The sequence below is a fragment of the Podarcis bocagei genome (genome assembly GCF_964188305.1).
Source record: "Podarcis bocagei genome assembly, chromosome: 16".
Classification (NCBI taxonomy): Eukaryota; Metazoa; Chordata; class Lepidosauria; order Squamata; family Lacertidae; genus Podarcis; species Podarcis bocagei.
This window is the reverse complement of record NC_138142.1, coordinates 39,039,772-39,056,014: the sequence shown is the minus strand read 5'-3', so window position 1 is coordinate 39,056,014 and position 16,243 is coordinate 39,039,772. Positions and strand designations below refer to the sequence as shown.

Sequence of the window (16,243 nt, the reverse complement as noted above, 5' to 3'; positions counted from 1 at the left end):
CTCCTCCAGGGAAGTTTGAGATTCACTTGAAAGGTCAATTAGCATCTTGTGATCGCTGCTGAATGGACCATTTTATTTCTGGATGGACTTTTTTTGGGGAGGGAGTACTCAAAGTTTCAGTTTTGATTGAAGGATTATTTGAACGGAGTTTCCATTCTCAGTCTCCTATTTTGCTGAGAGGTATCCTGGCTCTCCCTCCAAAAAAAACCCCCTAACAACAACAGTGTTATAAGAAAAATTGCTCCTTTTTCCTTATGGGGTATTCTGGAGCCCATACAGAGTCTTTAAGTGGGTTCCTAGGGACACAGGTGGCGCTGTGGGTTAAACCACAGAGCCTAGGACTTGCTGATCAGAAGGTTGGCGGTTCGAATCCCCGCGACGGGGTGAGCTCCCGTTGCTCGGTCCCAGCTCCTGCCAACCTAGCCCTAGCAGTTTGAAAGCACGTCAAACTGCAAGTAGATAAATAGGTACCGCTCCGGTAAACGGCATTTCCGTGCGCTGCTCTGGTTTGCCAGAAGTGGCTTACTCATGCTGGCCACATGACCTGGAAGCTGTACGCTGGCTCCCTCGGCCAATAAAGCGAGATGAGCGCCGCAACCCCAGAGTCGGCCACGACTGGACCTAACGGTCAGGGGTCCCTTTACCTATCAGTAGGAGAAATAACAGAGGCCAACCAGAGTATATTGATAAGCAAAGCATCTAGTAAGCATGATCTTTATTCAAGGAACTATTGCAACAGGGTCCCCACTCACCACACGCAGGAGGGAGGAGAACCCTGAACAACGGTGTGCAAGCCCTTATATAGACTCTTGAAATTGCCCACCCTGTAGCCCAAGACCCTAAAACATCATACTTACATTACAGGAGGCAGCGGTCCACAGCAGAAATCCTGCCTGCCTGGATACCTGATAATGGTCACTGGTTACCTTACCTGGGCAGCCTGGCCATTCTTTTGTGATGGTTAATACTTTTAGTTCCTGAATCCAGGTCACAGGCTCACCCTATTCATACGTAAATGCGCCCTTAAGACAGGATTTGCAAGCAAAAAGACAATGGGAAGGCATTCCCCTTACAGCAGAGGAATATTTGAGGTCATTGGGAGAGTCAAAATGGCTTCAGGATTGCTCTCCTGTACTAATTCAGACACATGGTTAATATATTTAGATATGTGTGTATTTATGAATATTTATTTTATATTTCCAGGGGTCAGCAAGGTTTACCTCACCTGGGATGGTTCACTCCAGCGCAGATCCCTCTGTGGGCTGGATTGTGTGCGCGCGCTCATGCGTGCGCCCAATATTTCCAGCACCTGTGTCTGCGCAGATGCGATTTCTGGCATCTATGCATGCGCAGACACAGCTTCTGGCACCGTGGAAGCACGTCCCCACGCTGTGCAGCACATGGGGACTCGCCAAGTAGGCGGCTCAGTTTGGGGGCAACTCATGGGCCGGTTAAATGACCCCCTTGGGCCTTTGGTTGCCTACCCCGGTTTGAGACCTTAAAGTTCTTAGAACAAGAGCAAGAGGCGGGACTGGAGTTCAAGGACATATTTCCAGACAGGCAAAAAGACCCCCAGGAAGGTGCAAAGCAGGGAATGTGAGAGACATGGTGTGGGGAGAGTCTCAGGGGGTAGACAGAGTAGCTTAGGGGGCCACATCTGGCTCCCAGGCCTGAGCCCCCACCCTCATTATAGACGATGTAATATATACAGAGAGTCAAGAGTGGATTTCATGCTCTTTATTCAGCTCATAGTGGTGAGGAGGAATGGAAGTTCCCCCAGAATGTCTGCTTTATATACATTATGGGCCCCAACGTGATTGGCTAATTCCGGGATTCTCCTGTAGGCCAATCAGGTTGCGGATTCACTTCCACCTGGAGCTGGATTGGGTGGCTCCTGTGGACCAGTCAGACTGCTGCATTCTGAAACCAATTGTTCTAGGACCAATCAGACTGCTGCATTCTGAATCCTATTGTTCCATGACCAATCAGACTGCTGCATTTTGGATCCTGTTCAACTCAGTACGTAACAGACGACCACCTTCTTGCTTTCCGATAAGCCCTGCTTAAGAGAGTTAGCAGCTGCTTCAGGTTCAGGTAACATAGTCAGACTGAAAGTTGTGGTCAGGAAAGGGAAGATATGCTTTTACATTTTCCAGCAGATATACACAATGTAAAATTTCATTTATTTACTTTAATTATTATTAACCACCAAGGAAAGAAATGTGAGTCACAGGATTAGTAAAGATTGAAAAATAAATGTAAAGACCTGCTCACCTCCCTTTTACATGTTTGCGAGGAATGTGGGTTACATGTTACTCCCCCCCCTAAAAAAAATGTTTAGGGGTACTCTCATTTTCCTACTCGTATTGAAATACTGCCCCTCAATGAGGCCAAACTTAGATTCACAAAATGTTTAGGGGTGTGCGTCTCCCCAGAAAACAGCACTGCATGTAGGGGATTCCCTGCCTAGAGTTTAGAGATGGAAGAATCTCTGGTTTCTATTTTAGCATGAAGCTCCCTTATCTACCCAACTCACACACCCTGGAATGAGTCAAAAGCCGAACCGAAACCGGCCTTTGCATTTTGAATTACTATTATTATTTGCTCCTCTCCAAATTTTGCAATGCAGTTCTCCAGCCAAAATATCTGTGCAAAATAAAATTTTAAAAAATGTGGCATTAGGGTAAAAAGTGTTTAAAAAAATTGGCCAAAATGACATATGAAAATGCACAAAGTCAAGGGAAAGCGCTTGCAGTCCTTTGAATATCAGGGAATATTGCACTGAAATATGGGCATTGTAGGATAAAGGTAAAGAGACCCCTGACCATTAGGTCCAGTCGTGACCGACTCTGGGGTTGCGGTGCTCATCTCGCTTTATTGGCCGAGGGAGCTGGCGTACAGCTTCCGGGTCATGTGGCCAGCATGACTAAGCCGCTTCTGGCGAACCAGAGCAGCGCACGGAAACGCTGTTTACCTTCCCGCCGGAGCGGTACCTATTTATCTACTTGCACTTTGATGTGCTTTCAAACTGCTAGGTTGGCAGGAGCAGGGACCGAACAACGGGAACTCACCCCGTCATGGGGATTTGAACCGCCGACCTTCTGATCAGCAAGCCCTAGGCTCGGTGGTTTAACCCACAGCGCCACCCACGGGAACCAAAATGCTGACCAATTTTCCTGAACTTTCCCCCCAAGTAACTCAAAGTGGCATGCCTTCTATGGGTGGGTAAGGGTCAAGAGAGTTCCTTTAAGAGGACTCGGTTTATTCTGTTGGTATTTTTTATAGCTGTTTCCCCGAAACAGCAATAAAAAAACTTAACCGGAGAAGCACTGAAGCCACTAAAAACACAACCTTCAGTCCAGCTGTGGACAGTGTCTGCTCTGTGTGAAGTCCCAGAAATTTTCACTGTGTTGTTGCAAGCCTCCTCTTTTGGCATTTGCAAATCCGTAGCAAAAATAACCAAAATCATGTAAGGGGGAACAGATTATCATGTGCTCATTATGTCACAGTGTGAAATTTATTCCTCTTTACCTCCTTTCCCTTTAATTGTGTTGTTGGCATTTGCATGCTGCTGCATAGCACGAGGTTTTCTGCGTGGCTTAGAAAAAATTTAATTAAAAATTATTTTGCATACAACCATGATATTCAAAAACCCTATGTAAATACCTTCCTCTAAAAAAACCCCACCCTCTTTGCATTTTCAGAATTAAAAACCACAAAGAAAAGAAAAGAAAAAGGCTTTCTATATATTCCCTTACTCAGCGCTTTCCTCCCTTCTAAAAATAACGTTTAGGGTGTTAACGGAGGAATCTGAGGGCTCCCTTGGACAAAAAAACAAGGACACCAGCCAGGAATACCAGAGCAAAACAGCAGCCAGTAGGCTTGGTCTTTATTGAAGACTGTCGCGACAGGACTCCCACCTGCCACCAGGTGAAACAAAATGGAAGCCCAGAACAAAAGAAGACCCCAACTTTTATCAGTTACTAATCCCCCAAACTACACCCCTAGAACTACATCACAACTACATCATGACTACATCATTGACACATCACAAAAAGGAGGGGTTGAGGGAGGAGTTGTGGAGGTAACCTGAGTATCTTGTCACCTGGCTGGTTCCTCCTTTCCCCCTCCCCATTAGTCATTTCCAGAGGACAAAGGGGAGTTGGAAGTTTCCTGCCCCCAGAGGGAAGATCTGATCATTGCCCTTCGTTCCAGTCCGTGTTGAATCCACTCCCATATGCAAGTCCTTTGTGACCTTGATGGTCTTCTGTCTGGGACCATCAAGGTTGTCATGCCAACTGGGTAGGGCTCCTGTGTATCTGCTGGTATGCGCAAGGGATAATGGCTGCCCTGTATCAAACCTTCCCCATTTTGTAGTCCTTCCTTCATGGAGTAAAATAAAAGTGGAACGGTGCAGATCCGATGTATGGTTGATTTTCTATGAATTTATAACAGAAGCGTAGCGTATGTCGTGTGTGAGGGTGTGTCGAGTTTGTACAAACTGAATGATTGGGGGGGGGTTTCCCCTGCGACAAGGGGTACTCTAATTTAACTACTCATATTGAAATACTGCCCCTTAATGAGGCCAAACTTAGATGCACATAATGTTTAGGGGTGTGCGTACCCCCAGGAAAAAAAAGCACTGCCCTTTGTAAAGATTTCTGAGTAATCTTGGCAGCTGTGGAATAAGAAGGCAAGTCCTCTTTAGGCACAGTAACCAGTTAAAAAACAGGAGGCAGAGAGTTTAAAAAACAGGAGGCAGAAAGGAACATTCCCTCCCACCCCAAAAATTTAAGGAATGTAAGATGTTAGCCCCACCAAGGACTGGTATAAGGGCTTGTTGAAACTCTCTGTAGTCTATGATTCATCATCATCTTTGCTTTGACTGTAAGCAGGGGAAAAACTCAGTTCCTGACCAAGAAGTCATGAGCATAAACTCATGACCATAACACAAACCGCTGAGTTTTCCAAAAAACAAACAAACAGGGCCAGCAGCTTTTACCCTAAATAAGGAACTGTTGATAGAAGCAACATTTCTTGAGCAGGGACTCGTGGACCTCCGGTGAATCAGAACATTGAACAATTCAGGGCAGACAAAATAAAATAACTTCTTTATGCGGCTCACAGTTAAACTGTGGCACTCCAGTGATGACCATCAACTAGGGTAGATATAAAAGAGGATGAGACAATTCTGAGGACAATTAGCCATGATGGTTCTGCTCTGATTCCATAGCTGGAGGCAGAGATGCTTCTGAATATCAGTGGCTGGAAGCCAAAGGAGGGAAGAGTTGCTTTTATGATTAGATCCTTGCTCATTTCCAAGAAGTACGTATCTGCCTGGCCACTGCAAAACCTCCAACATTTCTCTGATGAAAATAGGGATGTCCTAAGGAAAAGAGGGGCATTCCGGGATCAAATCAGAAACTGGGATGGTTTCTGTAAATCCGGAACAGTAAACCCTGGAAAATAATAATAATAATAATAATAATAATAATAATAATAATAATAATAATAATAATTTTTATTTATACCCCACCCTCCCCAGCCAAAACTTGGCTCATGGCATCTAACACCAGGTATAAAAACAATTGATTAAAATACAACTTAAAAACAAGATTAAAATACCACATTAAAATGCAGCCTCATTTCAGTAGAAACTCAAATCAAAAACTTTTGGGGAATGAAAACGTCAAATCTTCATCAAGGCCAACTATCCAGACTGGTCCTACGTGGGCCAGGAAAAAGCTAGGGAAGTCCCCAAATAGGAGTTTCATCACAGAAGGAGAAAGGAAAAAGGAAAGAGGGGGAGGGGATCAAGTTGATTCCAAGCCAAAGGCCAGGCGGAACAACTCTGTCTTACAGGCCTTGCGGAAAGAAATCAGATCCTGCAGGGCCCTGGTCTCACAAGACAGAGCGTTCCACCAGGCCGGAGCCAGTGTTGAAAAGGCCCTGTCTCTAGTTGAGGCTAATCTGACTTCCTTAGGGTCTGGGACCTCTAGTGTGTTGCTATTTATGGACCTTAAGGTCCTCTGCGGGGCAGACCAGGAGAGGCGGTCCCGTAGATAGGGACACTTGGAGGGTCTGCCATTGTAAGAACAGGATGGTGGACTAGATGGTCCATTGGCCTGATTGAGCAAGATCTTCTTATGTTCTTAGTGGTCAAGCACCTGTTCTATAAGGAACAGATTTCAGGTTCAGTCCCTGGCAACTCCATAACTGTTATGTACTGAGTTGAATAGGATCCAAAAGGCAGCAGTCTGATTGGTCCTAGAACAATAGGATTCAGAATGCAACAGTCTGATTGGTCCACAGGAGCCACCCAATCCAGCTCCAGGTGGAAGTGAATCCGCAACCTGATTGGCCTACAGGAGAATCCCGGAATTAGCCAATCACATGGGGCCCATTGTGTAAATAATGTATATAAAGCAGACATTCTGGGGGAACTTCCATTCCTCCCCACCACTATGAGCTGAATAAAGAGCATGAAATCTCGACTCTGAGTATATTTCAATAACAATGGACTGATACAGCGTGAGACAGTTCCCTATTGAAAACAAGGTTTTATTCAGGACCATGGAGACGAAAACCTTGCTTTTATTTGTAGGAAAGGGTCATGGGCTCAGTACGGAAGGTTTTCTTACAAGGAAACTTTGAATCTGAAACGAAAGCAAGGCAGACGTCTCTTCTCAAAGTGAAGTGTGGGGGAATGCGCTCTCTCTATTCTCATAAAAGCTGAAAACACATCACAAAAAAGCACGCCGCTAGCCTTCGGTGTTCAGCAATCGGTTGCAAGGACTTAGGTCAAAATGCACTGCTTCTCACCTCTCCGCAGACATTCCCACAGCCTGCTGTCTTGCCAACCCGAGAGAGGAGGATGGAGACATCTGCACCGTTCAGCTGCTCCAAGCAACAACCGAGCCTGTCGTGTGGGCGTCGTGGTCAGAGGGTGGCCTACTTGTGGCTGCTCAGGGGTGGTGGCCTTCAGGCGTGAGAGGGATGAGAAACCAGAAGAGGCCTCAAGGTCTCGGCCTTGCTCAGCAGCCTCGCGGTTGCGTTTGCAGAAGTGATGGTCAGGATCTTTGCAGCTACATCACAGCCGTCTGCGCTTGGGGAACTTTTTGGCTCACGACAAAGACCTTGTTATTCTCTGAGAAGAACTGCATTTGAAAACAAAGCTTTGGCTCTGCACATTCACCGGAAGAAGGACAATAACGTACTCTCCATCCGTCCTCTGGTGAGAAGAGGGATATTTCTTACCATAGCTGTCAACTTACAGATTTGAAAATAAGGGACCAGCAGCCTTGAAAATAAGGGATCAGCAGCCAAAATAAGGGATCAACAATTACTTTGATAAAATACATATTTTGTTTCGTGCAAATGGCTTTAGATACCTATTAGGTCCATAAATTACCGTATAGCATATATTCAACACACACACAAAAAACAGCAACAATTTGTTTTTGACAAAGGACAGCTGGACATAGAAAGGGCCCCATTACCTTCAGTAGCTTATTTAAGGGACATCATCAATAAGGAATAGCAGCGGGACATGGCCTTGGGATAAGGGACTGTCCCGCCAAATAAGGGACGCTTGACAGCATTGTTTCTTACTTCCCCGCCAACTGACCCTCCATTACACCCCCCCATTTTTTGACACCACCACAGAACATTTTCTATCCGAAGGGCGAGTGCCACGACTGCTACCTCAGTGGGACACAGCACACACAACCTCCACCGTCCGGCCTGGGGGCCTAGTCCGGCCCGTGGGCCTAATCCAGCCCTCCGGTTGGTTTAATCTGGCCCCTGGGCTAAAATCCCCCGAAAGCTCAACAACTTCAATCCTAAAAAAAGGTCAACAACTTTGGTCGGCCCTCAGACATGTTCACTTCATCAAATCTGGCCCTCTTTGAAAAAATTCTGGACACCCACGCCAATATCAACACTTTTAAAACCAAGCTCTCGTGTGAGTTTCATTTTCTCCTCATTCACAGCTGTGAATCCAGTGTTCTGTAAATTTTCCTCCTTTGCTTCGTGCTTCCTGACCCAAAGATGACCTTCCTGTTTTTCAAACTCGGGAGATTCCATCTGTGCAGCCCTACCCAAAACACCCCAGTTCAGCTCAGCTGGACTTCTGCCATTCTCCCTCCCTTCAGTTCCCAGTTAGATTTCAGCAGCCGTCATCCTCTGAGCAGAAAAGTGTCTGGTTTGTTTAAGACAGCAGTATTAAAAGGAGAAGCACCTCAGCAGAACATGATGTTGTAGGTTGTGGGGGTGTGTGGTGTCAGTTGGGTCAGTCTAGATGATGCCTGAGTCCCTTCCAGTTCTTGGAGTCTTGTACCCAGTGAGGGTTAGAATCCAGCAGAGGAGGAGGTTGCTGAACTTATAAGACAAGGACCATAGCTGGACACTTAAGCATCCCCAAAGAACGAATCGGGTTGCAAGAATTGCACCTAAGTAATGGCGCCCTGTAAGCTAATGGTTAGGCCTTTCTTCTGCACCCTCACCTAGTTGATGTCAGGGACCATGCTGAGGAGGGCTGCAGCGAGGAAGAATGGTGGGAGCCACCCCCTCCTCCTGATCCTAATCCTGATTCTTCCCAGGAGCAGGAGGACAGTACAGTGGATCCTCTGGTTACATTATCTTTGGGTTACGTAATCTCCGGGTTGCGAACGCGGCCAACCCGGAAGTGGGTTAGTCGCTCGCGCATGCGCAGAAGCGGTCCTCCGGTTATGAAATTTTGAGGATACGGCCTGGCCTCTGGAATGGATCCCATTCGTAACCAGAGGTACCATGTATAGATTTGGAACAGTGGTTTGCAGAGGGGCACAGCTCAGAAGGCAGAAGCTGGGAAATACTGGATGGGGAACAGCTAGCAGAAGAAACACTAGAAGAGAGGGAGTTAACAAATTCACAGTCTCTGGACAGCATTCAACCCTCCCTCCCCACCGTCTCCAAAGTCACAGAGAGCTCAGAAAGTGTCAGAACAGAAAGCGCAGAGGTTACAAACTCAGATTACAAGATGTAGGAGTGACGTAGATTAATAGGGACAGGGGTGGTGGTGAGTGAGCCTTAATTGGGAGCAGAAGTGATGGTCAGGATCTTTGCAGCTACATCATAGCTGTCTGCACTTTGGGAACTTTTTGGCTCACGGCAAAGACCTTGGTATTCTCTGAGAAGAACTTCATTCAAAAATAAAGCTTTATTGCTGCACATTCACCAGAAGAAAGACAAGGAGGCTGGAAGCTGCAGACACAGGGACATGTTTGCTCCGTGCTAGATCCTAAGTTGTGACTCACGGAGATCTTTGGGGGTGTTAGTGCTGTGAGCCTCTCCATCTTATGCTCCGGTTGCACAGGTATGTAAATAAAAACATATATCCTAAAGACACCACAGTCTCTGCTGGGCTCTGCTCCAGCCTCAGGTAGCCTTCATTCCAAGGAAACTGGATCTAGGAAGCTGCTTGGAACCGCTGGAGTCCCTCACCTCCCAGAGCTTGGGGTGGCATGTAACAATGTTCCTTAAGGTTTGGGCCACTGGTGTGGCACCCAATGGTGCAGTTGTGACCTCGAGATCTTCTCATGCCAACTGTGAAGCCTCTGAGGTTGCCTTCCGTGGTCAGGGGCAGTGATGTGTCTGAAGAGCAGCTGCTGGAAACCACAGGGAGATGAGGCCTTCAGCTTTCCAAAGCAAATGGTTCCTAGTGCGGGCTTCCGAAGACCATTGGCAGCCTTTGGAATGAATGCCATAAGATGAGTCTGCAGGATCATGGTCGTTGACCCATCCTTTTCTCACAAATGGCCAACCTCAGATGTCTCTTTTAGGAGGCTTACAAGCAGGATTTGAGCCCAAGAGCAGCTGTATCCACCCTGTGGTTTCCATCAACTGCTATTCAGACACACCCTCCAACTGAATGTTCCCCACCTGTTTGCTCTCCCAATAATCTCCACCTTTTATTATTATTATTTTGCCATATATTTTATTGCAGTCCCAACTGCCCTGGGCAGCTGCACTGGCAATCTGACTGTTGTTCGCGCCATATCATTTCTGGCACATTAACAACCTTGTGGTAAGATAAGCAAAAGCTGTGGAGCCAGTAGGAGCAACAAATTATATTTGCAGAAAGGCGGCTGCTCATCCTGGAGCCACTCAGAGACACCCCGGTTTTCCCACAACTGAGAGATATTTGCAGCTTCCCCATTTTCTTAGCCACGATCCCTCTCACCTGCTCCCCACCCCCTTCACACAGACAACTGGTTACTTGTCTAGTTCAATTCCCCCTGCTGTTGAAGCAGAACCTGCTATCTTATCATCATTTGCAGAGAGAGGAGAGGAGAAATATGCAAAACACTGTCTCTCTTGCAAAGAGGGGGAGAGGCCAGTTCTGGTGAATTAGAAGCCTGGAATGATCTCACTGGGCGATTCCTGGTTCCTTAGAATGCTCTGCCCAAAGGTTTTTGCCTGTGTGCTTTTGGAAAGTCCCAAAATCTTAGTAGATGAGTCCTTTGCCACAATGGGTGGCGACTCAGCTTTGGAGCCCCCCCCCCCAAACGATATTTGAGCTCACACATTGAAGAAATGATTAAAGACTTTTTTCTTAAAAACAAAACAAAAACTTGTCTGGCTATTTGGATCCTGAAGTATTCTTCGTTGCAAGAGTTTTCTTGCTGGTTTTCTTGCTATTTGATTTATTGGCCTTTTTTTTTTGTTTTGTTAAACCTACCCATGTTTCCTAAGGAGGTTTAACAAACCAGTAGGAGAACACTTTAATCTCCCAGGACATTCTATACAAGATCTCAAGGTAGCTGTCATATTACAAAAGAATTTCAGAAATAGACTGGAAAGAGAAGTTGCTGAATTACAACTTATTACTAAACTTAAAACCACAGAGAGACCTGGTCTGAATAGAGACATTGGATTCTTACCTCGTTATACATGATAAAGCTATTTTTGGCCATCTCATCCCTTGCTTTTTTCCTGAAAGACCAACTGCAGTCATTAACAGTCGTCAACAGGCTTACCACACCTATCAGCCAATCACCCATTCCCACCACCCTTCTGAGTAATACCCCTCCCCACCCTCTCACTATATATAAGGGTCTGGTGACGTCTGTTTCAGTGTATCTGAAGAAGTGTGCATGCACACGAAAGCTCATGCCAAGAACAAACTTAGCTGGTCTCTAAGGTGCTACTGGACAATTTGTTTATTTTTTAATATATATTTAAACTGAAGGACACCATCCTCTTTCTATGCTCCTCCTGATGGAAACATGCAGATGGCTTTTGTTCTCCTACCCAGCAGCTCGGAGAAGGGGCAGAGGAAAGACCCATCCATTAGCCTGCAGGGTACCACCACTTAGTTGTAGCTCTTGCAACTGAGCTCATTCTTTGGAGATGTTGATGAGGACACTCAAGCAGCCAGCTTTGTCTTACAGAGAAACATTTCTGACCAGTTCAGCAACCTCCCCATCTCTTAGATTCTAACCCTCATTGGGTACAGGACCCTGACAACTGGAAGGGCATCATCCATATAGACCCTACAAACTCACAACAGTATATTTAAAGTGTGCAGAGCTCTTTATGCACACCACCTGATTATCCCTGCAACGGCCATTACTTACTGATTTGTTGCTAGGGACGTGGGCAGCGCTGTGGTCTAAACCACTGAGCCTCTTGGGCTTGCCGATCAGAAGGTCGGAGGTTCAAATCCCTGTGACAGGGTGAGCTCCCATTGCTCTGTCCCAGCTCCTGCCAACCTAACAGTTTGAAAGCACGTCAAAGTGCAAGTAGATAAATAGCTACCGCTGTGGCGTGTGCTCTGGTTTCTGTCACGGTGTTCTGTTGTGTCAGAAGCAGTTTAGTCATGCTGGCCACATGACCCAGAAAGCTGTCTGTGGACAAACGCCGACTCCCTCGGCCTGAAAGCGAGATGAGCACCACAACGCCATAGTCGCTTTTGACTGGACTTAACTGTCCAGGGGTCCTTTACCTTTACCTTTACCATTGATTTGTTGCTTCAATCTCAATCCTGCCCTTCTCCCTGAAGGAGCTTGGAGTAGCAAACACATCTGCAATACAAATTTGAAAAGCATTCTAAAAGCAGTTCATAAGCTGTCCCTTAACCTGCGGTCTCCAGATTGCCAGGAACAATTGCCAAATGCCTGGGTTGTACAGGAAGGCTTTAAAAACCCTATTGAATATCAGTAATGAGGGAGACAGACACACTTTACCAGGGAAGTGATTGCATAAGCATCACTGAGAAGGCATTTCAAACATTTCAACAACAACAACAACAACAACAACAACAACAACAGTTTAAAAACTTTCTCTCTTCCAGGGTCTGAAGTGGTTGATATAGGGGAAAGTGCTTTTTACAGGGATTGGGGTCCCAAGCCATTTTGGGCTTTCTATGCAGGTGGTGCTGTGGTCTAAACCACAGAGCCTAGGGCTTGCCGATTGGAAGGTCGGTGGTTCGAATCCCCACGATGGGGTGAGCTCCCATTCCTCGGTCCCTGCTCCTGCCAACCTAGGAGTTTGAAAGCACGTCAAAATGCAAGTAGATAAATAGGTACTGCTCTGGCGGGAAGGTAAACGGCGTTTCCGAGCGCTGCTCTGGTTCGCCAGAAGGGGATTAGCCATGCTGGCCACATGACCTGGAAGCTGTATGCCGGCTCCCTCGGCCAGTAAAGCGAGATGAGCGCCGCAACCCCAGAGTCGCCCACGACTGGACCTAATGGTCAGGGGTCCCTTTACCTTTTATGCTTGTATTTACATTTTGAATGGCAACCAGAGCAGCACTTTCAGGACTGGCATTGAACTGACCCATTGGGCTCTCCCACCTACCAGCCTAGCTGCCAAGCTCTGCACTAGCCAGCCCTACGTGCAGCGCTTTACAATAGTCCAGTTAGGATTCCCATGTGATGTGCCTGTTCCCTGTGGCATCAGGCAACATCTGAGTTGTGTGTTTTGAGCTCCAGTCTTTATCTGTGCAGGAACGGAAGGAGAGGCCAGGATGTCTAAACCACAGGGTCTTTCCTCTCAGTTTGTGGGTTGCTTAGCACCTCGCAGTTGGCAAAAACAAACAAATAACACAGAAAACACACACCCCACAGCAATAGCAAGTCTCCCCACAGAGCAGGAAAACCATCAACGTGTGAAATCAGATCTGTTCCTTGGCTTTTCCTATATAAGTCATAAAATGTGAATATTTAACACCAGAAGTTCTGGACCCCAGCTGCCCTGGATTCAGACGTGCTAATAATTCACACACAGAGATGCATATTTGCGGATATCAGACCTATGTATTAAAGCAGAAAAGACAAAGGCAGGCTAGGAATTGCAGCTGCATTGAAAAGAAGTGGCTTTCATGTCTCTTCCAACTACAGCAGTACCTTGGTTTCCGAATGTCTCTGTTGACGGACATTTCGGTCTTCAAATGCTGTAAACCTGGAAGTAAATGTTTCAGTTTTCGAAAAGGCCGCAGAAATCGAACATGCCACATGGCTTCTGCTCCAAATAAAAAAGCAATAAAATATCAAAAATTAAAAACTTCCCTAAACAGGGTTGCCTTCAGATGTGTTTTAAAAGTCAGACAATTTTTTATTTCCTTGGCATTTGATGGGAGGGCGTTCCACAGGGCGGGTGCCACTGCAGGAAACAGTAGTACAGTAATAACCTGCAGTTTCACAAGAGTATATACTTACAGTAGATAATCAAATAAGCAATGAAATGAATTTGGATATGCAGAAGATTTAAAAAATAATAATTAAGGAATCACAGAAAGGGGGAGAAGTCAAATTTTGAAATGTTAAATTGATTGTAAAACTAATGAAATGTATAAACTTGAAAAGAATAAAAAAATGAAAACAAAATAAAAATGATTGTATTATATATACTTTGGATCTCCCCGCATATTGATATCTGTCAGGTGTCTTCACTGTACTCTTTTCGATGCTTGCTAAACATATTTTAAATGTTTAGAAAGCTGATGTGAGTTTTCATCTGTTTTTATTCTATTTTTTTTAACTTTTTGAAGGTCTTTCATCATTGTTAACTTTTTTAATTGATAATTTTTTGTTGTATCTTTTTTGCAAAACCACAGAGCCTAGGACTTGCCGATCAGAAGGTCAGCGGTTCGAATCCCCGCGATGGGGTGAACTCCCGTTGCTTGGCCCCTGCTCCTGCCAACCTAGAAGTTCGAAAGCACGTCAAAGTGCAAGTAGATAAATAGGTACCACTCCAGCGGGAAGGTAAATGGCGCTTCCATGCACTGCTCTGGTTCATGACCTGGAAGCTGTATGCTGGCTCCCTTGGCCAATAAAGCAAGATGAGCGCTGCAACCCCAGAGTCGGCCACGACTGGACCTAATGGTCCCTTTACCATTACCTTTAAATTTTAAGATAATTATATATCTTGACTTAGGTTTGTTAAAAGAAGGAAGTCACTGGACAATCCAGATCCACAGGTTGTTCTCTGTAGACAGACTGGGAATCTCCTCCCTCTCCTGTCGCAATCTGGAAGTGGGGGGAATTCCAAAAAGACCGTCCATCTGGGTTATGGGGCTGGAGAGAAAGATTTAAACACCCTGCTGCCTGACCTTCTGACTGTGTCTCTGCAACTACAATTTGAGGGGGCTGGGGAAACTGATGTCAAGGCAATGCTGTTTGGAAAGAGAATGCTTAAAGGCATATAATTTGACTCCTAGAGAGGATCACTGCAGATGGTGACAGCAGTCACGAAATTAAAAGACGCCTGCTTCTTGGGAGAAAAGCAATGACAAACCTAGACAGCATCTTAAAAAGCAGAGACATCACATGGCCAACAAAGGTCCGTATAGTTAAAGCTATGGTTTTCCCAGTAGTGATGTATGGAAGTGAGAGCTGGACCATAAAGAAGGCTGATCGCCGAAGAATTGATGCTTTTGAATTCTGGTGCTGGAGGAGACTCTGGAGAGTCCCATGGACTGCAAGAAGATCAAACCTCTCCATTCTGAAGGAAATCAGCCCTGAGTGCTCCCTGGAAGGACAGATCCTGAAGCTGAGGCTCAAAGACTTTGGCCACCTCATGAGAAGAGAAGACTCCCTGGAAAAGACCCTGATGTTGGGAAAGATGGAGGGCCCAAGGAGAAGGGGACGACAGAGGACGAGATGGTGGGACAGTGTTCTCAAAGCTACCAGCATGAGTTTGACCAAACTGTGGGAGGCAGTGGAAGACAGGAGTGCCTGGCGTGCTCTGGTCCAGGGGGTCACGAAGAGTCGGACACGACTAAATGACTAAACAACAGCAGAGAGGAAGTACACAGAGACAGATAGAGTGAATCAGTTTGGGCTAAAACAAGCAAAAAAAACCCCTATTGAGCAGCTGCTCAATGTGTCATAAACACGAGGGGAGATTGCACAGCTGTTTTGCTTTGCTAAAAAGAAACTTAGGTGTTCTGGGTTCTGCGGGGAAAAGGAAGAAGCTGGATGGGGTGGGCTGAGAGGGAGAGAGCGAAAGGTTTTGCTCATCTATTCAGACTGAAACTAGTCCCCATCCAAAAAAAGGTCAGCTTTTCTAAATTTGGGTGAGGAAGCTGAATGGGGAAAAGAGGAAGAGGTTTTGCTCATGGTGTACATTGTTATAAGAAAAAACTGCTCCTTTTCCCTTTATGGGGTACCCAAGACCCAGTATAGAGTCCTTACGTAGGTTCTCTATCCGTAGGAGAAAATAACAGAGGCCAAGCAGAGAATATTGAGAATTAAAGCAGCTAGTAAGCCTGATCTTTATTGATCTGTTGCAACAGGGTCACCACATGTAGGAGGGAGGAGGAACCCAGAACAATGGTGTGCAAGCTCTTATATAGGCTTTTGAAATTGCCACCCTGTAGCTCAAGGCCACCCCCTAATACATCATACATCCATCACAGAAGGATGCAGTCTACAGCAGAAAACCTGTCTGCCAGGATACCTGATAATGGTCACTGATTGCTTTTACCTGGGCATCCTGGCCATTCTATTGTGATGGTAAATACTCAGGTCACAGGCTCACCCTACTCACACACAGATACGCCCTTAAGACAGGATTTGTGAGCAAAGAGGCAATGGGGAGGCTTTCCCATTTCCTCCCTCCTTGCAGAGAAACATGAGGTCAATTTGGGAGAGTCAAAATGGTTTTAGGACTGTTTTCCTGTACTGTTTCAGACATGAGGTTTATATATTTATGTATGCGTTTGGTACATTTATGAACATTTATTTTATATCTTATCCCT

The 16,243-nt window shown here is 45.9% G+C and overlaps 1 pseudogene across 1 annotated transcript in view; it reads right to left on the bottom strand.

Moving 5' to 3' along the window:
• The window catches only part of LOC308575098 (heat shock 70 kDa protein 1B pseudogene), a 264,638-nt pseudogene that overhangs the window by 81,651 nt on the left and 166,744 nt on the right, over positions 1–16,243 (bottom strand). The gene's annotated exons all lie outside the window — the stretch shown is intronic.